This window comes from Carassius auratus, chromosome 9 (genome assembly GCF_003368295.1).
Source record: "Carassius auratus strain Wakin chromosome 9, ASM336829v1, whole genome shotgun sequence".
Classification (NCBI taxonomy): Eukaryota; Metazoa; Chordata; class Actinopteri; order Cypriniformes; family Cyprinidae; genus Carassius; species Carassius auratus.
This window is the reverse complement of record NC_039251.1, coordinates 3485475-3512555: the sequence shown is the minus strand read 5'-3', so window position 1 is coordinate 3512555 and position 27081 is coordinate 3485475. Positions and strand designations below refer to the sequence as shown.

The following is a 27081-nucleotide window of genomic DNA, read 5'->3' as shown; positions in this document are numbered from 1 at the left end:
ATCAACAGAGTCATAATTTTAAAATGCAGCTCTTTACATTTAGGCTTGACAGGAAATGTACGAAAATTCAGACATTCTTTTCCTATCATAATGATAAAATATATAAGATCTCCTTACTTGACCTGGAAAACAACGTTATAATAGACAATTCCTCAAAAATCTGTGAGAACATTTTCTATCATAAGATCATGTATTTTGGGAAATATTGTTGAATATTTTACTTGTTCCTTAACTAATTTAATCAACTGCAATGGTATATTCTTAATTATTTTATCAAACATTTTAGAGGAACTAACTTACATTATATTTAACACAAATATCATCATAACTCAGTATATTCCGGAGTTGTCCATAACATGTGTAAGTGACCATGTGCCTTTCTTCCAGCACTCATCGATGAACAGAGATGATCTATTCACCAAAATACAGCTGTTATTCCAGATAGACGTTATGTGCGCTAAAATTAGTTTCAAGGGTAAAGTACAATTGTCTAAACTTGTAAAATGAAACAAAGTTCAATTAAACTTAACTAATCTGTAGTTAGCTTTTCAGTGTCTCTTAACTGCAACCAATTATGTATTAATATTGAGTAAAATATTTTTTCACTGCATTGCTTTTCAACCTGAATTATTAATAAATTTCTTTTTTTTTGGATTTCAATTTGTATTGTTTCTAACAGGATTGAGCGTCTCTGGGGTGATGTCAGAATCACGGTCACCAACAAGTCCTCAGACACGCTGCACTCGCTGGAGCAGAAGGATTGCTCGACAGATCAGTGATTGAGGAGCTTTTCAGTGTGCACTACACTTTTCTCCCAAGACTTCAGGCAGACTTGGACACATGTTCAGAAGCCTGGAATCATCATTCACTCTCCTCAGAGGACAATCGAAGTCCCGAGCAGCTGTGGCAGATTGGAGTGATGCACACAAATAATGAGCGATCTGAGAGATACGAGGAATGGTAATGCTGTCTTAGTCAGTAGCCCTCACTGCAGAACACACAAGATCCAGCGAGCAGAGACGCTCGGTTAAGACATATTTAAAGTTGGAGGAGATGGATCTAGATCCAGGGGTAGAGACAGGTCGGTTTAGGGACATGTAAAGTGGGACTGAGGAACTCTGTGTTTGTCTCTCGCTGCTGTGTAGGTTACAGTACAGGAACATGCATTTACTAGAGGCAAGCAGAAACTATGCTGACCATATCGAAGCTGACAGTCAGGATCAAATGTGCAGAAGTAATGGAGACATGTCCCTGACCAGTAATCCACTGCATGAAACTGCTGACGGTGATCTTGTCTTGTTCTGCATCTCCTTTAGTGCAGTTTGTTTTATCACCTGTTCGCTGTCATCTTCAACCCTGCTCTCCTTACTGCTGCTCCCTTCTTCTGCAGAAAACACACACATCTATGTCTGCAACCTTACTTGTGTTAACAGTCTCTGAACTTGGACTGACAATACCTCACATTTTTAAAGTGCCCCTAATATACTGTTTTACAATTGTTTAAGAGGTTTCCTACAACAAGTTTCTATTCAAAAGTGTGAAGTGATCCAAATCTTCAGTCTTTTCCACAAGCCCTCTCTGCTCTGACTGGTCAGATGCCCGGTCCGTTGTTGAACTGATGTAATTTAAGTATTAAGAGTAAGAGTAATGATGTTCCTTCATCTTCAAGGCTTTGAATGAAGTCCTGCAAGTAGTTCACAATCCGTGATTCTCTCTGCGCTTCACTGAACCCACCGCACTTAAAACAGTGACAGGGACATCAGATATTTCATTATTTCTCATGACAATGGAAAACCTGTAAAAAGCTGCAGATGAGAGTCTACGAATGAGTACAATGTACCAAAAACATCTAACCCTGATGTGTGGATTGAAGAGAAAGGAGGAGAGTCAGATGGACAGAATCACAGATACTACACCTGACAATGTCTTCCTTTCATCACATGTTAGGATCCTGTGTACCACATGCTACGATTCTTTCAGAAAGCTCAAGCAAGGCTGTAGTGTCTGCAGTCTCAATCTAAAGAAATAAAAACCAGGAGTAACACACACATACACTACACAGATGTATATACAAATCTGAATTGAGTTGAATTAGAAAACCTTGTCAATCAGATCTAGCAGGTCTGCATCTGTTATGTCAGCTCATCTTTATTAATCTCCCGGAAGAAATGAAATTGTAAATCCACTCCATGAAAAAGGTCCATCCTGAGTAATGCTCTCTGCCATTATTTCACCAACTCTCCTAAAGTACAACAACAATATTGATTAAACATTACAATGAATGTAATATGGTGTATGTATTTATCAAAATGCTCCTCTCCAGAAGTAATTTTGTAGCTGAATACCAAGTTGATGGTCCCTGAATATGGATTTGATGAGGAACATGACATCTTGTTGACGAGCTGTTTGTGACGTCTCTGAAGTACAGCTGAAGCACTGATTGAGCGATTACATGTGACAGGATTCATGTCAGTAAATTGTCCTGTATCTGTTTACAGACCCTTTGGCATTCATTCATGTTTATTTGGCGCTGTAGCCCGTAACTGGTGTTAAAAACAGAGGAAGACGTGATCTAGAAAAAGGCACTCTAAAGTAAACTTAATTGCATCTCTTGTGCTTGTCTTGCTTTTTGAAATTTATTATATTATATGTATGTGGTATATAGCAGCTTAGTTGCTACTACATTACTATAATATTGTAGATTCAAATTAAATTTATATACAAACACTTAAATTGTAAACAAGGATCATTTCATAAAATTAAAATTACAAACTATTTTTACATAATAATGTGTCGTCACAACATGCGTCTCGTTTCTTTGTCTCTCTAAAGTAACAGCATGATGCAGACCAGTGAATTAAATATAGATTAAACTCATTCAGTGAAGTCTTCCCATCTGTGCACATTGTAAGTAAAGAGAGCAAAGAATCAATCATCAAAGTCAAGAACATTATCATTGACCTTTAGTCTAGCAGGAGTCATATTTTCTTCTTTAGTCTTTGGTAAATTACATTCAAGCTCCACTTGGTTCAGAAATCTGAGGTGTCTGTCTGAAATCTGGTTCCGGGAGCAGCAGTATTTCGGCGGGGTCCCTCTGGTCTAGTTCTCCGAGTACGTGTCCAGTAGAGCCGTGTGTTCATCCGTCCCTGGAGTTATGACGCTCACACCTCGTCCAGACTGAAGACAGAAGAACCTGTGGATTATAATCAGTGATAGTGTCTACACTGAATGTGAAATCTCCAACAGCAAACGGATTCCTGTTCTATTTCTGACAGAGTCCGAGCTCTTTACAGGACGCTTTGTCACTTCAAGCTGTTGCCGTCCCGTATAGACACGGTGATGCTACTTTTACACCAAATATACTTTAAAACAAACACCAGAGACCGCTTAGACTAATGTGTCACATGCTGGGAATGATAACAAAATATCTAAATATAAACCATAAATGCTTAAAAATCACTTACCTCTGGATTCATGATCAGCAGAAGAATGATCTCCTGAGCCGGACGCTCGCGCCAGAAATCTGCTGCAGCTCTGTGATTGGACAAAATGCTTCGTTCTTTTCGGAGATGATCTCCCTGTGAATGACCTCTGACCTTCTTTCTGTACGATCTGAATTTCTGCGCTTTGAATTTTAGAAAATTTAATTTGATTTTCCGAATTTCTTCAGTTTTGAAAACTTGAAGCTGTATTTTTAAAAACCGGATATTTGCAGTCTAAGAAGTCAGAACAAAAAATCTGTTGAAAATACATGTCTAGAAAACTTTGCCTTAAAAATCCATTGTGTTAAATTTCAAATGTTAAATATTAAAGTGAAAAAACAAACAAAACAATCTAAATCTAATTCAAAAATGTTTTAAATCCCATATAATATTCATTTTTGTTAAATTACACTTGTTTATAATTAATATTTACACAATCCAAAATTCAGATAGATTAATATTTACACAATCCAAAATTCAGATAGTTTTGTATTAATGTTATGTGCAGAACCATTTGAGGAAAGATTTTTTTTTTTATATTCGTCTGAATAAAATGCTAGTAGCAGGATTGTAAAATTAATAGTTGTGATTATAATAATTTGATAAAATGAAGATCACTCTAGTGCTCTAATAAACCACATTGAAACTCTCTTTGAAATTAACTGGAACTGAGTGCATTAAACACTAAGGCTGAAAAACTAAATTCGAGTTTTGTACTTAAATAAAATACATTTCCAAATTATATTGGAATTTAAAAGACATAATTTCAGTTGGAGGGAAAATATGCTTTTGTCTTCTCTCCGGAGGACACAAGAGACACATCAAGTGAAATATTACTAATGAACGTTTCTGCAAAGCAATAAAATAACACGATTATCTTTGAAAAAAAGTGCATGTTTAAAATAATGTTTACTAACCATATATAATTAATTACGTTGATTAAACAATTAGAAACAAATCCACATAATCATTTCAAATTCATCAGCATTTTTGTATTAGAATATATATTTTTTTAAAAGCCTTATTAGACATGTTTAAGAGGAAGATTTAAAGAATCAAACACAGCAAATATATGCTGTAATCTGCTGCAGATGCTGATATTTACAGCAGCACACGAATGTTACAGAATCTGAGAAATAGTGAATCATTTTAACAAAGTAAGAGATCATACAAAATGCATGGTCATTTTTTAGTACTGACCCGAGTAAGATATTTTATATAATAGATGATTACGTTTAAAAATAATACAAATCCTCTAGCTCCCCTTTAACATTTACTATGTATTTATATGTTTTCATACCGTGCCAATGAAAAAAAAAGTTTTGAATTGTATTTAAATCAAGATACAGCAGGGACACATTTCTCATGACGATATCAAGTGGAAGCTCCTCTTCTCGAGATGACACATATTTTAATAAAAATAAACACATACATAGAAAGGTTACACACTCAAATGTTAGACTGGATTAAAATATAAGAAAATGTACAAGTGATAAGTTTTCTATTTCTGAATTTCAGGATACACAGTTATGATGATCTATATTAAATCTGGACAGCTCAGGATATAAGACCATCACTGAAAATATCACATTGATTTTCTTGGTTTTCAGTGCTGTATAAACAGATCAACTATTTTCTTAATGTCCTTTGGATAAAAACGTCTTTTGCTGAATTAGTTTAGTTTCCTTGAAGCTTGTTTCTTCTGTTCATCAACACTGCTCCACACATTACACTTCCATGCATTCATTTAACTTCACATCACTGATTCCTGTAGCGGCTCTTATTCACCATCAGCTGATCCTGAGGAAACTGAACTGACGTCTAAATACTGAGAGTCCTACAATAAAACACACAGACAGTCAGATATGAGTATGAGACATTACTGCTGTCACATCACATCAGCAGATCCAGCTCAGAAACACACAGTATATTCATATTACAGTCAGAGATATGAATCAGAGTATGTGAGCGGAGCGCGGAGTGGAGCGTGTGATTTTGACTGGAGCGAGGAGCAGATCTTTTAAAAGTCGGAGCGTCGTGGTTTTCACTCGCTCCAAGATCGCTCCAGCACCGCTCCGTCACGAGTACAATTCATTTATTGTTTAATAGAGGTTATGAACAGAAGTTGAAGTGTGTAATTTCACACATACTGAAATACTTTAGACGTGGAGTGAAGGTGGAGCGGTGTTTCTGATATCAGTGAGTGTGGAGTGGAGCGGAGCGGAGTGATTATTAAATGATCGGAGCGCGGAGGAGAAATTGTTGACGCTCCACTCCGCTCACATACTCTGATCTGATGAACAACTGATCATAGATTAATAACAGTGAATGATCAACAACTCTCTCTTTATCATTTACACACAGAGACACTGGAGGAGATGAACATATTCATATATTCATAGATCATCACAGAATTAAACAGTTTAAAGAACAGAAACTAAAGTGGAGCTGAATTATTATCTTATATTCTCCAAATATGTCTGTTACTAAACTTTGGCTATTTTAGAAATATTTAAATAATAATATACTCACAGTAGACTAATGTCTCCAGTTTATAACGTGGATCATCTTTCAGATCAGAGAGTAACTTCACTTCTGATAGTCGTAGATTATTCAGAGACAGACTCAGGTATCTCAGGTGTGAGGGGTTTGATCTCAGAGCTGAAGCCAGAGCAGAACAACCTTCATCTGTGATGCCACAATAACTCAACCTGTAGAGAACAATGACACAGTGTTAATTGTAGTTGAAGTGTGTGTAGTTTGTTATTGACTCTGGTCTCAGAGCAGGAGAGGAGATATAATGACAAGCATTGCCACAAACTGCTGCTGATAGAATGAGATTTCTGCATGTTGATGCTCAATGCTGCTGTTTGAAACTGTCATGTGCTTCAGGACTGAACAGACACACAGAGCTGAATGTGAGATATTGTTTCATAGTGATATAAGCACAGATCTGTCTGGAGAAACACTCACTTGCTCCTCTAATTACGATTTACAGTTTACCTAAAAATGAAGATTAAAAATCATCAAAATCCCACAGACTTACATTGAGGAAATGTTCAGATGAGCCAAGACTATTCAAACTCCAACTGTCAAAATTCAAATGTAAACAAACTGAAGGTCTTTAGACTCCATTTAACTGCCATTCTATGTTCTATTTCTAGACCATTCAAACTCATTTAAACTTCCATTCTGTCTCCGGGTAAAAAAAATGCCCCTCAGAAAGTCCCTGCTGGCGAGGTGGTACTTTTTCAAAGTTCCAGAACTTTCGGGGGCGGGACTTGAGCACTAAACATCCTGATTGGTTGAGTTCACGCAGCATTGGTTGGGTTCAACCACCATTTATTCGGATCATTTTCAAAATATTACTGTTACCGTGTCATGAAATGTAGTTTTAAAAGTATTTCAAGCGAGAATGTAGTTGTTTAAAACTCAAATCTGTGGTTTATTTATAAAGACAGGTCCTGTTTAAAAATGTGTTCAATCCTCATGTATCCACCGAGAGCAGATCTTCTGATGTGTGCCGCTGGCTCTGATGTCTCTTTAGTGGTTAAACATAAGATATAATTCGTTTTGGGTAAATCTAACAGGTTATCTTTGGTCTGTATTCAATTTATCTATATGTTAAAATGAATATAAAAAATATTTTGTTTCATTGTAGTGGCTGTACATATACACATATCCCTGAATTAAGTACATTTCTTCAGCTGTTATTATGTTTAAATGAAAACGAAAGGAGGCAGTGGTATTTGATATCCTATTTCGTTTTATTGTAAATATCCAGAGGAAAATTGCAGTAGCCATGGTCAGCTGACTGAAGTTATCAAGTACGCTGCTGTTTGCAGAATTACCGGACTTGCGTCGCCGTGGACATCACACTCCGAGTCGAATGAGCAAAGTCTGAACTACCGAGGATACACGTCCAAAATCAGAGTATTTTGTATTTAGAAACACGCGCAGACCTACGTCACCAGTCTATTTGCCTAATCTTCCCGGTACTTTACACCACGGTGGAAACGCAGAAAGCAACAGGTCTGGGAGGAAAAAAGTTCCTGGTACAAATGTTCTGGGTAATTTTGGTGGAAACACGGCATTAGAGTGTGATTTTGGGGGCGGGGCTTTGATATGGGGAGGGGCTTATGGAGGGGCGTGGTCTGGTGTGGCGAAAAATACAAACAAAAAAAACTTGCATTAGCAGAAGTGTATTAAGCATATATTGATTGTCAAAGTATTTGGTATCTTTACATAATTTCTTGGGAGATTTACATTTTATTTTCACAAACATTTATTAGCATTAACAATATTCATATTATTATTAACAATAATTTACATTACCTACTAGACATGTCCAGATATTTGTCATCTGGAAATGCTTTTGTACTGTTTTTTTATGATAAAAATATGTGAAATAACTGCTCAGTGCTGCAACACAATCAACTCTGCTAATGCTAACTTAATTCTATATAAACTATATAACAGCATAAGTCTATTAGTTACTAGCCTAAACTGGACGGAGACACGGAGCGCGCTGTAACTCACTGACCTGCCTGCGTTCACCATTCACACGGTGCAGATGGGAGCAGTGGCGCCCCGAAAATTATAATAGGCATGGCCAGATGAGGCCACAGTAAATACATAAAGGGTTTACAATATTGACAATACGATATCTCTGTGATTTCTGGGTTTGTATCGATAACGATAATTACACAATATTTTGCTGAGTGTGTTATTGTGCGTAGATCTTATTTCTAATTGTGCTGACAGCTAACTCCTAAATTTTCATTTTTACCTTTACGCCATTTTTTTTTAAGTGAGCACCATCTTTTAGGTAAAAATACTTGCATTTGGGCTGTTACCAAGCAAATGCAATCAGTATCAACAAAATTGATCTTTGCAATGCAGAGAAAACAGAAGCTGCATCTGAAGAGCCATTGAGATGTTTTTACACACTGTTTAATCCAGCTTTGAGGGACATGGAGTATTTTAACATGCAGTTACAAATGAATAAATAATGTTTTGATATTTTAAACATAAAACATTGAAAACTGATGTTTAAAATTGTTTAAAAAATGAAAAGGTACCTTAAATGTGAAATTAAAACCGCCAGTAGCTGGCAGCGAGTCACTGTTAATAAGTGAGTCATTGTGATTGAACCGAATCATTTAAACTGTTGATTCATTCAGGAACGAATCACTTTCATGTTGCTCAGAGACGCAAAACAGTGCTGTGTTTGGAATGATTTTTGTTTTTAGAAATAGAGCAAAAACTGGGAAATGGAAAATGACAAAACATAGACTTGTAAATTCATCATCATAGTAATTAAACTTGCAGTTATTAACACTGTACAATAGAGATGTATTTATTATAAATGTTACCGTTATTAGCATACTTAAATATTAAATATAACCGGTAAGCAAGTTCTTAAAGAACAGTTCACCCAAAAATAAAAATGGTCATTTTCTCAACATCGTGTCATTTCAAACCTGTATGAATTTCTTTCTTCTGTGGAACATAAAAGAAGATAATTTCAGAAATTCAAGAAATGTTTGTCCATACAGAAATCAAGGGTATTGTATTGTATTGTATTGTTCTACAAAATATCTGTTGTGTTCTACAGAAGAAACTAAAGCCGGGCTCACACTACAGGATTTCCCCCCCCCCCCCCCCCCCCTGAGAATCGGAGCAAACATCTTTTTCGAGCTCCTCGATCTGTCCCGATGTCGCACCTCCCGATCTGCTCGCACACTAATCGGAGCAGCCCTGATTATTATCAAACATGATTGATATTTAGGATTTAAATGGATTTAAATAGGATATTTAGGACAAAAATGCAAAACAGTTGATGCAGGGCTTCGTAAGATAGTGGAGATAGAGAAAACTGTACTGGACAAACACAACTGTCTGAAATGTGTGCGAAAACGCATCACAACTGTAAGTAGATATAGAAGTGCTGGAGTGAAATAAGTGAAAACCAGGTGAGTGCAGAAAGATAGAATGTAAAAAAAAAAAAAAAGAACCTTGACGATCTTCTGCGTGAGATCACATGAGGCGCTCCCTCTGGCGTGATAATCTTAATAATATCTTACAGTGTGTGATGTGCCACGATGCTCAAATCTTGAAGTGTGTGCATGTTTAATATTTGAGGGAAGATAATCTGCAAAGAGATTCTCCTCATGTGTGTGCTGCAACCAGATTTCTAAATCGGTTATGATTTTAAAACTCCTGTAGTGTGAGCCCGGCTTAAGTCACACAGGTTTGGATTGACATGAGGGTGAGGAAATGATGACAGAATTTATTTATCAATAGATTTCCTGCATTCTAGCTCAAAATCAATGCTTTACTGTCAAGCGCATTTCTATGTGACACAAATACATTAAGTTTGTTATATTTGTCATGAATTCAGTAATATCTATTATTATTTACTCCAATTAAAGGCCCTGTCACCCAGCAATATATAATCTTTATAATTTTACCACAGTTTCTCCAGTTTACAGTGAGGATCCTCCAGTCCAGCACAGAGACGCTTCACTCCTGAATCTCTTATTTTATTCACAGACAGATCCAGTTCTCTCAGGTGTGAGGGGTTTGATCTCAGAGCTGAAGTCAGAGCAGAACAACCTTCATCTGTGACGTCACAATCACTCAACCTGTAGAGAACAATGACACACTCTTCACTCTCTCAGATCAGATCAGTTTAGCTGTGAATCCATTAGTAAAGAGAAAGAACAAATCAATGTGTGATGCATCACTGGACTGAGATTTAAAACATAAAAAAAAACATGATCATAAATAATTTAAAGCATCACTCAAAAAGAAAATAATTCTTTATTACTCTGTCAGGATTTTTAACTGAATACAGGCATGTGATTGGAAACAGTACAATTATTAATGATTTTGAAATAACCTGTCACCAGTGTTGGGAGTAATGCATTACAGTAACAGATTAGTTTTTGCTGTAACACAGTAGTGTAAGGCATTACTAATCAATGTTCAGTAATATTTCACTCCGTACATGTTCAGTAACGCTTTACAACACACTTTTAGCCCAAAATGTAATTGATCAAAGAAAAGAGAAAAGAATAAAACAGCAAGACATGAACGAATCAAAGATGCAGCAAATTAGTTCCATTTCCTGTTTGTGGTCAGTCAATAGCTGCGTGTGGTGTCCACGTTTGGAAATAAAGACTAAACGTCAGCTTCTGATATATTTGTTTAGTGATGTTTTTTCATTCATCTCTCTCTCGCTGGTGTAACTCTGTATTGTGTGACGTAGTCCAGTGAAGGTGTGTTTAGGACGGGGTTTACAGGAGTGTGTGAGGATACTGTCATGACACAGAATGATCTCGTCCTCTGTGCTCGAGGTCCGAGGCTATTAGCTCCGTCCGGCTCGCTGTTAGCCTCGGCTCACACTGGACAGTGGAAAAGAGGCTAATGAGTGAAGATAGCAGAAGACTGTACATTCACCAGATGGATGTGTGCGCATCTTGCCATTTTACAATTGTATATGGCATTAGAGTTTACATATAGTCCTGTTGTGTCTAATATGAATAGACCCAAGCAATCACAGATATTGCCAGATAATCTCTTTACCTCTACCATACTTGTGACAGACTTGGATCGTTTGTGATTCTGGCTGTCATCCTGTCTTGTGTTGTCTTGATCCTTCACTTTGTCGATTATAAGCTCTATTGTTAGTAGTCTGGATCGCCCACAGTCATTATGTTACTCCTCTACTGGAGCTAAAATACTCTGCAGTACATTTTGACATTTCAGAACGTTAACTTCTATTTCTGTAGTTATTTTGGTGAAAGTAACTCAAAAGTAATACTGGAGTCATGTAACGCATTACAATTCTGAGACAGTAATATTGTAATGGAAGGAATTACTTTTAAATGACAGTAACAAGTAATCTATAATGTTTTACAGTTTGGAAGTAATTTGCACAACACTGCTTGTAACGCTCGGCCTAAAATAAGCTGACTACACAAATAAACTTTTCTGTTACCTCTTAATAGTGGGGTTTGAAGGAATGCAGGAACTATAAATAACCACCGCAATAAAGAATGAAAGACAACCCAGCGTGTATTATACAAGAAGACAGAAAAGAAAAGAGTACTAGATATACACAATATATACAATAAATATATGAGGGTGAGTGAGTAATGTCCTTGGAAGTCCAATGGGGCTTCTCGGGTCGACATTAACACACTGACAAAATTATATTCAGAATTACAAATATTTTTATACCACTTTTTAATGTGTGATTGTGTAAAGGTGATCACCAGATACCAACCTTTCGTGAACTTGCTTACACTCGTTCTTATGGAGGGTCTCTCTCTCTCTCTCTCTGTGTGTGTGTGTGTGTGTGTGTGTGTGTGTGTGTGTTCGGTTCGGTCTCACGGGTGCAATATTATTTGGAGTCCGGGAGCAGGTTGAGAACAGCGCTGTCCTGTGACGAAGTCCTCAGTAAAATAATCCAATGGCGTCAGGTTATTTCCACGAGGAAGCAACTCAAAGTCACAGGGAAATACAGCAGGTAATAATGATCAGGAGATCGATCGCTAAATCCTAAAGTGAGCACATTGACGTCACAGGGATTCCCGCATCACGAGCGAACTCTCGCGAGAAGAAACAGAGTCCACAGTTCTCAACCTATGTTCTCAACGGGGCAATACAAACACAGAAAAGTTAACCCTTAAGGCGCCAGGGTTTTTTGGAAAAAAATGTTGTATTTTGGCATCAAGATTTCAAAAGCTTGTGACTTGAAAGGGCTTAAAGATAGAGATCTACCGTCAATTAGAAAAATGTTTGGCATGATCGAAAGTTTACGTGGGGTGTAAATATACTAATCTAATTTGCATATTATGACGTCACCATGGGCGACGATCTCGAATTTCATAATTATTAGATATTGAATTGATGTTTGAACATATTTGCATGTTTTTGTGTGTGTATATGTCTTTATTATCCTCATTCCAAATGATCAGAACAGAGGAAGCCAACAATAAAACAGGAGAAAGTACTAAATTATTACTATATCACTACACTATATAGTAGTAAAACACATGTGAACAGCAGCTTACTTTTTGATCAGTTCATCAGTAATATTCAGGAAATAATAGATATTGAATGGATGTTTGAACTTATTTGCAAGGTTTTTTTTTTTTTTTTATTTGATTGCTGTTGTTGTTGTTTTTTTGTCTTTTTATTCTCATTCCAAATGATCAGGGGAAAAAACGAGAAAAGTAGTAGATTATTACTATATTACTGTGCCATAGTAAAATACATGAGCCTATTTTTTGATCAGTTGAGCATCTATCTGCCCAATCAGGCATCTATGTGACACAGTTGGTAGTTGTTGAGAGCATGGTTCCTCTCATTCATTGCATGACACAGCGCACCTTCTCCACACAGACTGCACCTGTACTGTCTGCCGGCCGAGTATTAGAGCGTGCGCGATCAGCAACAGCTCTCCTATGGACACTATGACCACGTTCACCTCTGTTACCCGCTTCCCCGTTGAGCAAAGGCTCGAAACGATCGCTTGTTTGTGCTTCGTGAACACTCTCGCCTTGCACGGTGGCACCATTGCGCTGCAAAGATGTACCGCGAGACGCGTGATCATTAGACGGCTGATCGTCATTTCCAAAAGGCAAATATTCCCCTTCAGACTCAGAATCGGTGAACAACATTTGCAACACATCCTCTTTGTATTAGCCATCTGGCGATTTTCTCTCATAAATCTCACGATTTACACTCACGCTATGAAATGAATTGCTCCCGCATCAATAACATGAGAGCTCGACACTTTGAACAGAAACAATGCATAATAATGTTGGTCTAGAATCAAAGTACTACGTGTCTGCCATCTAGTGGAAGGGAATACAAATGAGATATTACACCATATAAGGAACTACAGTCTATTTTATTAAGGGTGACGTCTTGTCGCAATTTAGCGACTTTGGCGCTTAGAGGGTTAATAACAGCTGTGCCGCATCAACAATCAGATTAACATTTAATCAACAGCTTTATAAACGTATACCTCTTATGTGGCCGAGCTACAAACTATCTTCTGCTCATCAAGGCTGAATTTATTTGATCAAAATAAAGAAAAGTAAATATTGTGAAATATTATTACAAATACAAAAAAAGTTTACAATTTTAATATAAAATGTAATGTTATTCCTGTGATGCAAATCAGAATATTCTTCATCATTATTCCAGTTTTCAGTGTCACGTGATCTTTTAGAAGTCATTACAATTTATTTTAATCTCAAGAAACATTTCTGATTATTATTAATGTTGAACATTTTGCTGCTTCATATTTTGTGTTGAAATGATGCACTTTATTTTTTGATAAATATAAAGTTTAATGAACAGCATTTATTTGCATTTATCAATATATTAATTAAATTGGTAAATGCATTTATTAAATAGAAATCATTTTAAATTCCTTCACACAGTTTTTGTGGCTTTCATGAATGATGCATACAATTATTAATTTCTCTCTTTTTTTAAATCTTATACAAATGTTTGAGTCGTATCATAGTTTCCACAAAAATATTAAGCAGCAAAACTGTTTTTAACATTAATAATAATCAGAAATGTTTCTTGAGCAGTAAATCAGAATGATTTCTGAAGGATTGTGTGACACTAAACTTCTTTGTAAACAACAACAGATTTCGTGCGAGTGGCACGAAAGTACCTGTGCGTCTGTGCCACAAGCACACCATCGAAGCAGGTTTTCAGCACCGCAGGTAAAGTTGTCGGTCCACAACGTGCCCTAGCGAAAAATCTTGAGATTGTATGCCACTTGCCATTCGTTCCTATTGGCACGGTTTATTTTTTATTTATTTAATGGATTCGGGTATTTTTATTTGGTTTTCATTAAAAAACTATTTTGGAAAGAAGACTGGAAAGAAGTTGCTTTTATTTAAACATATTGCTTTTCAATAATTTTTTATTTTATATATATATATATATATTATTTTAATTCAACTTGAGTGTTGTGGGTCTATTCGCTCTTTTTTTATAAGCTGCTCTTTGTTATTAAAAGTTGTTCTTGATGTCTGATTTTTATGGATGGGCGTTTTTTCCCGCAAATATCACATTCGAATAATTTTGAGCTCACAAAAAAAGAATATTCGAATATTCGTTTATTTAAATTAAGTTTAATGAGACAGACGTTATTTTTCAGCAACATTTATTGTTTCTGTCATTTTGGAACAAGCTTACACACAATAAGCTTGAACATTAGCTACACATCGTGTTTTGTTGCTGAAAAACTTTAACAACGCAAACAAACAAAAGTAGCCTACAGATTAAAAGCAAAAAAAAAAAAAAAAAAAAAAAAAATGACCAGAAAAAACGTAAAGCAGCCTGCAGCAATTATGCCATTGTACAGAATGTAGCTTACACTTAACTTTGAAACTGTCTGCAAATCTTTTTTGCTTTTTTTCTATTGTTTTACATGTTCTTGTTAAGAAACACGGGCATGTAAAAATGATCGGGGGAAAAGTCGGCTTTAGTCTGTTAAAAATAAGTCCGGCCGCGGAGAAAACGCGCTCTGACGGCACAGACGTTGGCGGAACTCACAAATAACGGTTTGCTAAGCGAATAAGTTTTGTGAAGCGCTTCGTGTTTTCGTTTCACCACTGAATGGGATCCTCATCTGGTGGAACAGGCACGTGCACAGGTAGGGCTCAACATGTGCAGAGCGCATGCCCTTTTTGCCCTTAAACTCCGAAGTGCCCTTTTTTTGGTGGTTTTTTTTTTTTTTTTTTTTTTTTTATTAAACAATGCTATTGGTCACCCTTTACGTCTGTCTGTCTGTTTTACAAATATTTAGCAAATGAAAGTTCTTAAAACGAGCTTGTGTAAATCTTATTCGATCCTCAAGCTGTCAGTAAGCTGATAACTCCGCCCCCTCTATATTCATTGAATCAACTGAAGTTCCACAGCAGCCGCACAGTAGACACCAGCTGAGCTGAACAAAGTTTTGCGAAGGGTAAATAAATATCTTGTTGTTTGAATAAGTACTACTAAACACAATGGGTCTCATTCATGAAACACGAGCAGAACTAATTTTTGTGTAAATCGTGTGTAAAGTGGTTCTGTCATAAAATTTCGGATTCATTAAAATGTTCGTATTTTCCAAATGTTAGTTGGTACGAAAGAAATCTACACCTGCTCCCAGCTACGCGTAAATAGTGCGTTTGACATCTGAACATTTTGCTCATTAATACGGCTGCATTTTAATTCACCTTAATCGGGTACATATTTACACAGCATTTTGAAAAAAAAATATTATATAAAGTAATTACATACGGTTTTTCTTTTTACTTTTATTATGAGAGTAGCCTAGTAGTATGTAGATATGCTCGATGATGATGGTGGTCCTCCTCCAGTTTGAATACGATTTTTTCGAAGTGAACTAATGAAGCTGTCAAGCTTCATGTCGAACCATTTTCTTTTCACTTCTGGGACTGTTCGATTAACAGAAGAAACTCCATTAACAGCATCTGTAATATGCTGCCTAGCTTCCTTTTTTTAGGACCTGATAGTACGCCACTATGTACGCTTGAAAATAAAATGTGGCGTTTTGAATGAACTTCTGATAATAAAACTTCAATTTCTGCAGCTGAGAAATTGTTATTTTCCATTCGCTTTTGAGAAGACACGTTGAAATCCTTCATTTGGTGTCATAATATGATGCTCATATATAGTTGTCTGTCGGATTTAATGGGCGGGATTTATGGTAATTGAGAATGAGCGTGCACGCGCGTCCCATTTACGACTGATTGGAATTCATTAACACACACACACATTTCACTATCACATCTGACGTTTACGAAGTATTTGTGAATCAGGAGAAGGGTTTTCGGGAAGGTCTCTTTACGCGCAAATCACTCCCATATTTACTCATATATTTACGAATGTTTCATGAATGAGACCCTATGTCTATAAAGGCTCATATTTTATTTATTTGATGTCTGACTGACTCACTGACTGAGACATGTGGGACGTCACCTGAGAGAGAGGGCTAGCATTTGCCATCTAGTCATAGCCAATACATAGCCAACACTTAAATAGCCTGTGCATATAGTTGCATTTCATCTTTTATAAAATGCTATTTTGGCCAAATGCATTTTACCACAGGAAAAACTGAGCGCTCCGTATATATTGCTAAAAAACTAGTTTGTAACATTAGATGAAAATGTAATGTGATGCCGGTGTAGCAGTCGATTCTGTTCCCCAATGTCTGTTTCCCCTCGGGTTGCCAGGTCCGTGTAATAAACCCAACCAAATAGTTAATCAAACATTTTCCCAAAGTAGCCTAAATTCCGCGGATTTGGCAACATTCCCGCATGAAAATACACCAAACACACCTGGATGTAAGGAAAGCAAAGAGGGACAAATTTCTTGCTACACTGCAGCATAGTAAAATTATTCTCACACTCCCGTTTATGTTCTTTTTTTATTATTATACATCTTGCAGTTGTTCCGTTATTTTTGTCTTATGTTTTTACATTTCAAGTTGAAAAATCTCTCGTCTTAAATTTATTTTCAAGTTTAAGATTTAGGACGGTATTTTGAACTATTTGACTTGCCGTACATCCAGTCACGCTTCTGGTGCACGCTAGTTCTGATCGTACGTACAGTAACTCGGCAACAACGCCAGAATTGTAGTATGTTTGCGTAAAGAGGAACAGACATTCCGAGGGGAACAGAATCGACTGCTACACCGGCAGTGGCAGGCGCCGTCGCCGTTTTAATGACGAAAAAAAAATAAAAAAACATTCACATTTGCACACATTCGCTGGTCAAAAACGATATATTGATAAGTAATACAACAACACAATTGTTTTTACCATCGGAAAATCGTGCGCCCCCGCGCTGTTTCGTTCTGGAACTTACACAAAGCGACGAGTGATCCTCGTCACCTAGATAACATATATTTCTAAGAAATTTATTCTTTGATTTATGATTGCTGATACACTTAATTTATTAACATTTAGGATATTCATGTTATGGTATACTCTCCGCTCGTCCTCACATGTATAAAATGTTGTAAAGTAGTAAGTAGTAACTAAAAAAAAAAAAAATTACAGAAGATCACTGTGAAATCTTTATATTTTATCATGCAGAATGTAATTCATGATTCATTCCTAGGCTTCATTTATTTGATCCAAAATACAGCAAAATCAGTAAAATTGTGTAATATTTTTACAATTTTAAATAACTGTTTTCTATTTGAATATATTTTAAAATGTAATTTATTTTTGTGATCAAAGCTGAATTTTCAGCATCATTACTTACATCACAGTGTCACGTGATCCTTCAGAAATGCTTTTCACTGCAACTGTACTTTTCACACTATTTTTATGTATTTTTTCATTGCTGGCTTATTTTAGGGAAAGTGTAGTGAATAAGAGACATTCAAGAGACCAACATCCCTGGTCCACCACAGTATCAAATTTTTGCCAGATACATGGCTCACAGAAGGTTGCTGTTGTAATTAGGTTTAAAGAAGCCCTTAAAACCCTGTTTATCTATATTATCTAATATTATTATTATGGTTGTTATTAATCGTGAATAAATCTAAAGCTTTTGAGACTATTATTTTGTGTTATTGAATTTGTCATGAAGATGTGACAATTTCTTCCTTTTATGCAGGGTTACTAAATAATCTTGATATAAAAAAGGGAGGGGGGTGCCCTTTTTCAGTTTCAGCACATGCCCCTCAAAAGGTCTGTGCACGGCCCTGTGGTGGAATACATGGCTCCAGCAAGAACTGTTCCCACTCGTCTCGGCTGGACTCTCTGTAATCATCTCTGAAGAACTGGAGAAGAAGAAGATCTTTTCCGACGAGTGGGCATTGCATCCTCTTCATCGCTGGTGACGAACCACTCGTCTCGCATCAAGGAAAATGTTCTGATAATGTTCAAAAAAGTTTTTTTTTTTCTTACTTCTGTCATGTTTTCATCGAGAAACCTGAGATCTTTGGGCCGAGGGTCTAAGGCAGATGCGAGAAGAGGAGTATTCACTGCATTCTCCATGTTAGCGGTGTTTATTCGTTGCTTGAGAGACGCCGGAACAATGTTCTTGAATGCGGTCACTTTCTGTGATTCTCCACGGCATATTTGAAGTACTGTAGAAGACCGCAGTTCTTATTCATTCATTAATTTTGCTTTCATACATCTTCAAATATGCCGTGGAGAATCACAGAAAGTGACCGAATTAGGTTTTATTGTGGACTTTTTTCCCTTTTTTCTTTTCTTTATGGCAAGCAAAAATATGTCGAAATTCCAATATCATTTTTATTTATCGAATAATTAGAGCCGAACGAATATTATAATAATAATATATGTGCACAACCCAAGTGATTTTATTGATTTGTGTGCGCATCTCTGCGCAAAAACTGTTCTGTATGTTTATGTTAATTTAATTATGTTTGACTATTGCTATTTGTTGCTAATAAAAGTTGTTAATATTGTTGTCATAGAATGCAGTTCTTACAGGAGACTGAATAAATGAATCTGCTCCTGCGCTGATTGTAAAGAAGAACGTGATTGGCTACAGCGAGAACATGCTACGATTGGTCAGTGAAGTGTGGCTGTTATCTGATTGGCTTGAGCAGACGGTGGGTGGAGTCACAAATACACAAAGACATTCACTATTGAATGACAGGAAAAGTTGTTTGTAGAATAAAAAGATATTTGTGAATATGGTTTTTATTTTCAAATATCATTTATATTTATTTGCCAATATTTTTATATTTTTTGTTAATCTCTTAACATTAATTTGTGGATCATAATCTTTTAATTTGTAATTATGCAACAATTCTATCTCCATGCACCTAGCCCTAATATCAGTTATTAAAATGATCAATATTCCTCCATCGCTAATATTTATGTTTATATAATATCACTGTACTATAAACACAGTTTCATCTCTCAGAAGCTGCTTGTCTCTGCAGAAGAGTATTTGATGAATCAAGCTGCTAAAGGAGTGTTTTCTGCTTCCTCCTGATCACTTCTGAAGCAGAACAGCAGCGGAGAGCAATGAGGAGACGAGGAGAGAGATCACATGACATCAGTTAATCAAACCAGAGTGCATTTATCACAAACCCAGCGTTTCTGACACAAATATTCATCTTTTCATCATCAGTCACTGTTTGAGCAAAAACACCTCGACATTCTGAAATCAAGATACATTTACTGAAGAAGAAAAAACACTTCAGATAGAAAGACCTGTTTTCTGAAGAAAGAAGTAAAGATTCTGCCAATGGCAAGAAAAATAATCGTTTTCCCTTTGAATTATTAATATTATTTTTCTTACCTCATTGGCAGCTATTTATTTTTCTTACTTTGAGCAAAAAATGCACAAACTCTTTACATTTTTCTGAAAACAAGATTTAAAATCTGAAATAATTTTTCTTCTCAAGTAAATTGATCTTGATTCAGGAATGTTTAGATATTCGTTCTAGAAATCAAGACAAAAATCCTAAGAAAATCATTGTTTGCAGTGAAGTAAACTGAGCACTTCTGAAGTTCTGTGTTTGTTATTCAGAACAAATTCAAGCAGCAGTAAATCTCAAGACTGTGTGCATGTGCTTATGTTTTACTGTACGCTACACAGCACTGCATCAGATTTAGACCGTATTTCACTGTATTCTTGACATAAAATCAAGAAAAGCTGGTTTACTTCACATCAGAGCATTAAAAGTGTCACCTGTTCAGTGCATGGATTTATATTCTGAATGAATTAAGGTGAATCATCAATCAAGGTGTTTCAGAACGGCAGAATTCACACAAATCTCTGCATTAATTCAAGAAATCAACAGATAAATGAGTAAATGAGAAGAAGGAGCAGGTTTGTTGTGGATCTGAAGCCGTGTCTCTGACATTGTTGAGCAGTGCTCGAGCACTAAACTACTGATGAACTTTTCCTGAAACACACAGAAGAATCTTCTCCAGCAGCGTGTTCACGAGAGAGAAGCTCTTCATTCCTCTCCTTCACAATCATAAAGATCATCAGTGGTGTCCTGCACATCATTGTTTTGAGTTGACTGTGAGATCTGATGCTCTAGAGCTGGATTTGTGTTTATTATAGTCTTCAGATCCTGATCTGATATATAGACCGGGTTTTATTTCTGTGTTTGGACACTAATGTTGTGAATCAGAGCTTGTTCTGTAGTCCTTCACAGAAATACTATTTTATGTCATAATGCGGATCTCTTTAAATGTATAATAATGTAAAATAGTGTCTAGTGTTGTACAGTAAGGAGTAAGACACTTCAAGCACAAGTGAAATGTCTGAAGGTCAGCTTTACAGATCAATGTGTGGAGCGTCTCTTTGCTGCAGCTGCTGCTGATTTAATGAACCAGTTTCTCATGTGACGGGGTTGTTTTTACCCGCGCCGCTAACACACGCTTTACTCTAATATCTACTGGATTAAAAACACCTGTCCTGACTCCTTTAAGATTCTGTTATTCAGGAGAAAATCTCTCATTCAGGAACATTGATTGTAAAGGAGTCAGATTCATTATTAAATATGATAGTTTAGTTGATGATGAAACACTCACAGAGCTTTTCTGCAGTTGATCACAGCTGGTATCAGTCTTCTTCTCCCCTCAGCTGATGTGTTGTATTTCTCTAGGTTCAGTTCATCCAGAGGCTCCTCTGACATCTGAATCATGTAGGAGATTGTTGAGCAGTGAGCAGGAGAGAGTTCCTCTGAGTGTTTGTCTGATTTCACAAACTCCTGAATCTCTCTGAACAGAGTCTGATCTTTCACTTCCAGCAGACAGAGGAACAGATTGATGGACTGATCAGCTGAGAGATTACCATCTAGATTTATTTTTTTGTGTCCCTTTTGTTGTTTTTTCTTAAGCAGATCTATTTCATCTACATACAGCTCATCACCACCATAATCATCATCATCACCATCAGGATCATATTTGATCATCTCTTTAATGTACTGTGTGGTTCTGCTGATGGTATCTGAGCTGTTCTCTGTGTGTGTCAGTAGATCCTGTAAGAGTCTCTGATTGGACTCCAGTGAGACGCCCAGCAGGAACCGCAGGAACAGATCCAGACGTCCATTCTTACTCTCAACAGCTTTATCTACTGCTGATGTTAGTAGATCATACAGAGAGACTTTATAAAACCTGTTTAATCTGAATTCATCCAGTGTTTTCTTGTTCTTTGTTAAATAGCAGTAAAGCAGAAAGAAAGCTGCGAGAAACTCCTGAACGCTCAGATGAATGAAGCTGTAGACTTTCCTCTGATGAATCACAGATTCCTGCTTAAAGATCTCAGTGCAAATCCCAGAATACACCGAGGCGTCAGTGACGTCTATGCTGCTCTCAATCAGGTCCTCCTCATAGAACATCACATTGCCCTTCATCAGCTGTTTGAAAGCCACTTCAGCAAGTTTCACAATCACTTCTCTGTTGGACGGCAGGAGTTTCTCTGGATCTCTCTCTTCATACTTCTGGTTCCTCATGTTGATCTGAATCAGCAGGAAGTGGATGTACATTTCAGTCAGAGTTTGAGGGATTTCTGCTCTCAGATCTTCTTCCAGGAGCTTCTGAAGCACAGTAGATGAGATCCAGCAGAAGACGGGGATGTGGCACATGATGTGGAGGCTTCTTGCTCTTCTGATGTGTGAGATGATTCTGCTGGCTTGATGCTCATCACTGATTCTCTTCCTGAAATATTCCTCCTTCTGAGGCTCAGTGAATCCCTGAATCTCTGTCAGACGGTGGATGTATTCGGAGGGGATCTGATTGGCTGCTGCTGGTCTGGAGGTGATCCAGATGAGAGCAGAGGGAAGCAGCTCTCCTTTCATGAGCTTTGACATCAACACAGCCACTGATGAAGTCTCAGTCACATCACAAACTTTCTGAGCGTCTGAAAACATCAGTGTGATTCTGCTTTCATCCAGACCATCAAAGATGAACACAACTTTACACTCCTCATAAATCTGTGAGTCCAGATCTTGAAGTTCAGGATGAAAGTCCAGCAGAAGTCTGTGAAGACTGTACTGATGATCTCGGATCAAGTTCAGCTCTCGAAATGGAAGCACAAACATGAAATCTACATCCTGATTGGCTTTTCCCTCGGCCCAGTCCAGAATGAACTTCTGCACAGAGACGGTTTTTCCGATTCCAGCGATGCCTTTAGTAAGAACAGTCTTGATCTGCTCTTTCTCCTCAGATCCTGCTTCAGCGGAGGCTTTAAAGATGTCATTGCAGTAGATTGGAGCGTCTTGTGAGGGTTGTGTTCTGGCTGTTTTCTCCATCTGTAAAACCTCATGTTCTTCATTCACTCCTTCTCTCTCTCCCTCTATGATGTAGAGCTGTGTGTAGATGCTGTTCAGGAGGCTTTCATTCTCCTGGAGTTTCAGTCCCTCACATAATCTCTCATACTTGTTCTTCATGCTGGTTTTGTGCTGCTCTTTGACTCTCTGTAGTTCATCATTCACTGCTTGATCATGTTTATTCAGAGACGCTGTAACGCTTGTGTTGTTCAGACAGAAGACAGAGGAGACTCCTCCTGAGACGCTTCGCTCTCCATCTGCTCTGCTGAAATATCACAAGAACAACTGATTAAACATGTCTCAAAATAAAGGATGTGTAAATTAACATCTAAACCAATAGAGATGTCAGTCTTGTATTTTCAGTATAATTTCAGTTTGTTGATCAGTTTAACTCTTTGTGTAATGCACATTGTTCCAAAGAGAGTCTCACAATTATCCAGCGAGCAGCTAAAGGTGACTTCAATTAAATTCAATTCAATTCAATGTAGGAGCTTGTGTGCTCATTGTGTCGAGTGTCTGTGTGTGATGAGTGTGTTTCTGACTCCCATAAAGCAGTTCAAACATCACCACACGATTATCCTCACCTGGGGTCAGAGGTCACTGCTTCATCACTGAGTTTAGGAGGAGGACCCATGGATCTGTCACTCTTCAGAGACACACAGCTGTGATCAGGAGATGAAGATCTCTGACTGCAGATCCTGAGAAAACACACAGAAATATCACACTCTTTTGCTGTAAACAGTGATGATGACAGAAAGTGAGAATCTGCAGCATCAGTCAGATGTGACGCCAAAACACATTTACATCATGATCATCTGATCCGGACGCCTTCTCCACATGTGTGAATGGTTTGCCAGCAGAAGACAGTTTGTCTTCCACTAATAAACAAACTCTTAGCAATGCTGTGAGGTTTTCTGACCGCACTCTCAGTCATACAGGGGTCAAGCATCCAAACAAATAGTTCAAACTACATTTATCTTGAGGAAAAACCCAGTGTCTATACGAAAGAAAAGCTCTTCAAGACTATTATAAAGCAGCCAAACAACTATAAACTGATTCTGAGCTGCACTTCTGGGTAAGTGTGTTATTAACTGTTCTTCATGATAAAACACTAGAACTACTGCTACTACTGTCTAGTCTATGAACATGTTTCAGGTTTAAATATCACTATATGTCATAACTGTAGGGCTAATACACTATTTCCTCAAATAATTTGGTTTTCCAGTATTTTTGTGTATTTAAACCCTTTCCAGCAGTGACTGTGTGATTTTGAGTTTCATCTTTTCACACTGAAGACAACTGAGGGACTAAAACACAACTATTACAGAAGGTTCAAACGCTCTCTTCTGGGAAACAAGTAACTTTTTTCTGTAGCATCTGAAGGGCAGTACTAAATTAAATATATACAAAATAGGAAAATGTACACATGTCCATTCTGAGGGACTCAAACACAACTATGACTGAAGGTTCAAACCCTCACTGATGCTCCAGAAGATAAAACCATGCATTAAGCCATGGGTTAGTGGTTAGAGAGTTTGACTCCTAACCCTAGGGTTGTGGGTTGAAATCTCGGGCTGGCAATACCACGACTGAGGTGCCCTTGAGCAAGTCACTGAACCCCCAACTGTTCCCCGGGATGGGTTAAATGCAGAGCACAAATTCTTAGTATGGGTCATCATATTTGGCTGAATGTAACATCACTTAAGAGCCAGGTGTGAAAACTTTGAACAGAAGGGAGATGTGTATATTTTTCTTATTTTGCCTAAATAAATATATATATATATATATATATATATATATATATATATATATATATATATATATATATATATATAAAATGACATACTACCATCAAGAAAATTAATGTGATTTTCCTCACTTCTTTGTCCTCCTCCTCCCCCTCCTGCTTCATCTCTAATAGCTTCCGACTTTGCAATGTTTTTCATTAATAAAATTAAACGCATTAGTGCACAATTTTCCACAGCACAATCAGTCAAGCTCATATCACCAAAAAGATAAAACAATACATTAAAAGCCAGGAGTGAACACTTTTCGAATTTAAAAAATGTAAAGTTCAGGGTAAATCTGACTTATTTTGTCTTCTGGGAAACAAGTAACTATCTTCTGTAGCCTCTGAAGGTCAGTACTAAATGAAAAAAAAATAATAATAATTTTAGAGATGGGTTGTCTTCAGTGTGAAAAGGCTCTCCTCCACTCATCATCATAGACAGCTCTGTAACAACAGTGGAGTCATTCAGGTTCCTGGACACCACTATCTCTCAGCACCTGAAGAGAGACACTCACATCGACTCCATCGTGATAAAGACCCAGCAGAGACTGTACTTCCTTCATCAAACACCATCTCCAGCTTAAACAACTAACACATCAATCATTACCTGTGTTCTGTAATTCATTCTCCATCTCTAATCACTGCCTCTTTCTCAAGAACTCGATAGATACATATGCATATCTCTTTATGTATACAACTGTATATAGAGTAGATAATGCACAAATCTGTACATAAATCATCTGTTCCAGATTCATGCACATTATTATTATTATTATTTATTGTTAAGTTGTCCTATTTAAATGTTTTCTGCTCTCATCCCATATATGTATGTACCAAGAGCATCTTAAAAACCACAACAAATTCCTTGTGTGTCTGTGCACACTTGATAAAGCAGATTCTGATTCAGGATTTTCTCTCGTGGACTATATGTACATCTTTTATGTGAAATATCTTATTGAGATCAATGCGAAATAAACAATAACATGCATTTTGTATGTCCCTTTTTTTTTAGTAAAATAATTCACATTTTGCAGATTTTGAAAGGGGGATGTAAACTTTTGACCTTAACTGTAACTTTGATAGAAAGGTATGCAATGGATTACAATCAACCAAAAATTCAGACGACTGTTAGTATAACAACCCTGCTGAGTCACCTTTAAGTCACCTTAATTTATATAGTGCTTTAAACAAAATACATTGCGTCAAAGCAACTGAACAACATTCATTAGGAAAACAGTGTGTCAATAATGCAAAATGATAGTTGAAGGCAGTTCATCATTGAATTCAGTGATGTCATCTCTGTTCAAAGAGAATAACAAAAACAAAAAAACAATAGAACCATCAGAAAAAAAGTAGTGTGTCATGTGCTTTGGGACATGTTCCATTAGGATTTACTGGTTTTAACAAGTCACCAATAGAAGGTGAACAATTACCAGTAGAGACCATGATGTGACGATGTCTATTTTTTTCAGCAGGGAATATTTACACAACTATCAATACTTTGTTGACCAATTACCAAGCAATGCATAACTTTGTTCAGTCTGTGGTGTAAAAAGGTCACATTAGCAATTACAGAAAAAAACACTTTAAAACATGGTCAGGTCAAAAGTGTCCCAATTTTTCGTCCCAATTTTTTATTAATTTTACTGGTAGTCCACTGTATGAAGAATTTAATGGTAAAATACGTCACAGTTTACTTTATTTTGCTATCATCACTTACACAAATGAAGTATAGTGTTCTGCACCCACTAGCAAAGAAATATCAAATATAATATCTGGTGTCTTAATAATTTTTGGTTTGACTGTATGTTAAATATCAGATAAAGGTAGAAAATAAATCTATTAACAATGTACAAGAATAATTTCTCATATGTTTTAGAAAATATAGACACTGTTTTGATCATATAAAATGACATGCTATAAATAATATTTATGTAAAACTGTACCTGAGATCAGTCTTTGTATCTCCACTCTTAAACAGTACTGGATGATCCATAGACCGATCACTCCTCACAGACACACAGCTGGACTCTGCTTCTGATCTCTTCTCATCAACTGAACTATATCAAAACAGATTTAAGATGATGATGATAATGATGATGATTATGATGATAATCATTTTAAAGGCTTATTTTAACTTTAAAGCCAGACTCAAAAACACCCATCTCCCATCATTGAAGGTGATTTAATACAGTGTTTCTTCAAAGTACCTGCATCCTGGAGAAAACTCTTGATCTGTGGATGTTTGTGTGTCCTCCATGATGAAACAGAATCTGATCTCCAGCACTGACTCTGAATAGAAATGACAAACAAACTCAATAATTCAGCTGAACGGATCCTGAGAGAAACAGATCATGAGATACACATGTTCAGATACACAATGTTAGTCGTTTGTTAACAAATGATCAAATAAACCACACACAACACCAAACACCAATCAAACCACCTTCATCTGCTGGAAAAAGAAAATATTAAACGTAACA

At 36.8% G+C, this 27081-nt stretch overlaps 2 long non-coding RNA genes across 4 annotated transcripts; both read right to left on the bottom strand.

Moving 5' to 3' along the window:
* Positions 1-642: 642 nt before the first annotated feature.
* Positions 643-2240, bottom strand: LOC113109232 (uncharacterized). Of its 3 annotated transcripts, none has more exons than XR_003292877.1 (3): positions 2101-2240; positions 1917-2017; positions 643-1805 (listed from the first exon to the last, which is right to left on the bottom strand). It is a non-coding gene; the product is annotated as an uncharacterized LOC113109232 (long non-coding RNA). The 3 variants fall into 3 exon arrangements; XR_003292878.1 differs by having other exon boundaries at positions 643-1795; XR_003292879.1 differs by having other exon boundaries at positions 643-1384.
* Positions 2241-4877: 2637 nt separating this feature from the next.
* On the bottom strand, positions 4878-9995 carry LOC113109240 (uncharacterized). Its single transcript, XR_003292890.1, has 3 exons — positions 9956-9995; positions 6015-6193; positions 4878-5319 (listed from the first exon to the last, which is right to left on the bottom strand). It is a non-coding gene; the product is annotated as an uncharacterized LOC113109240 (long non-coding RNA).
* Positions 9996-27081: the final 17086 nt, after the last annotated feature.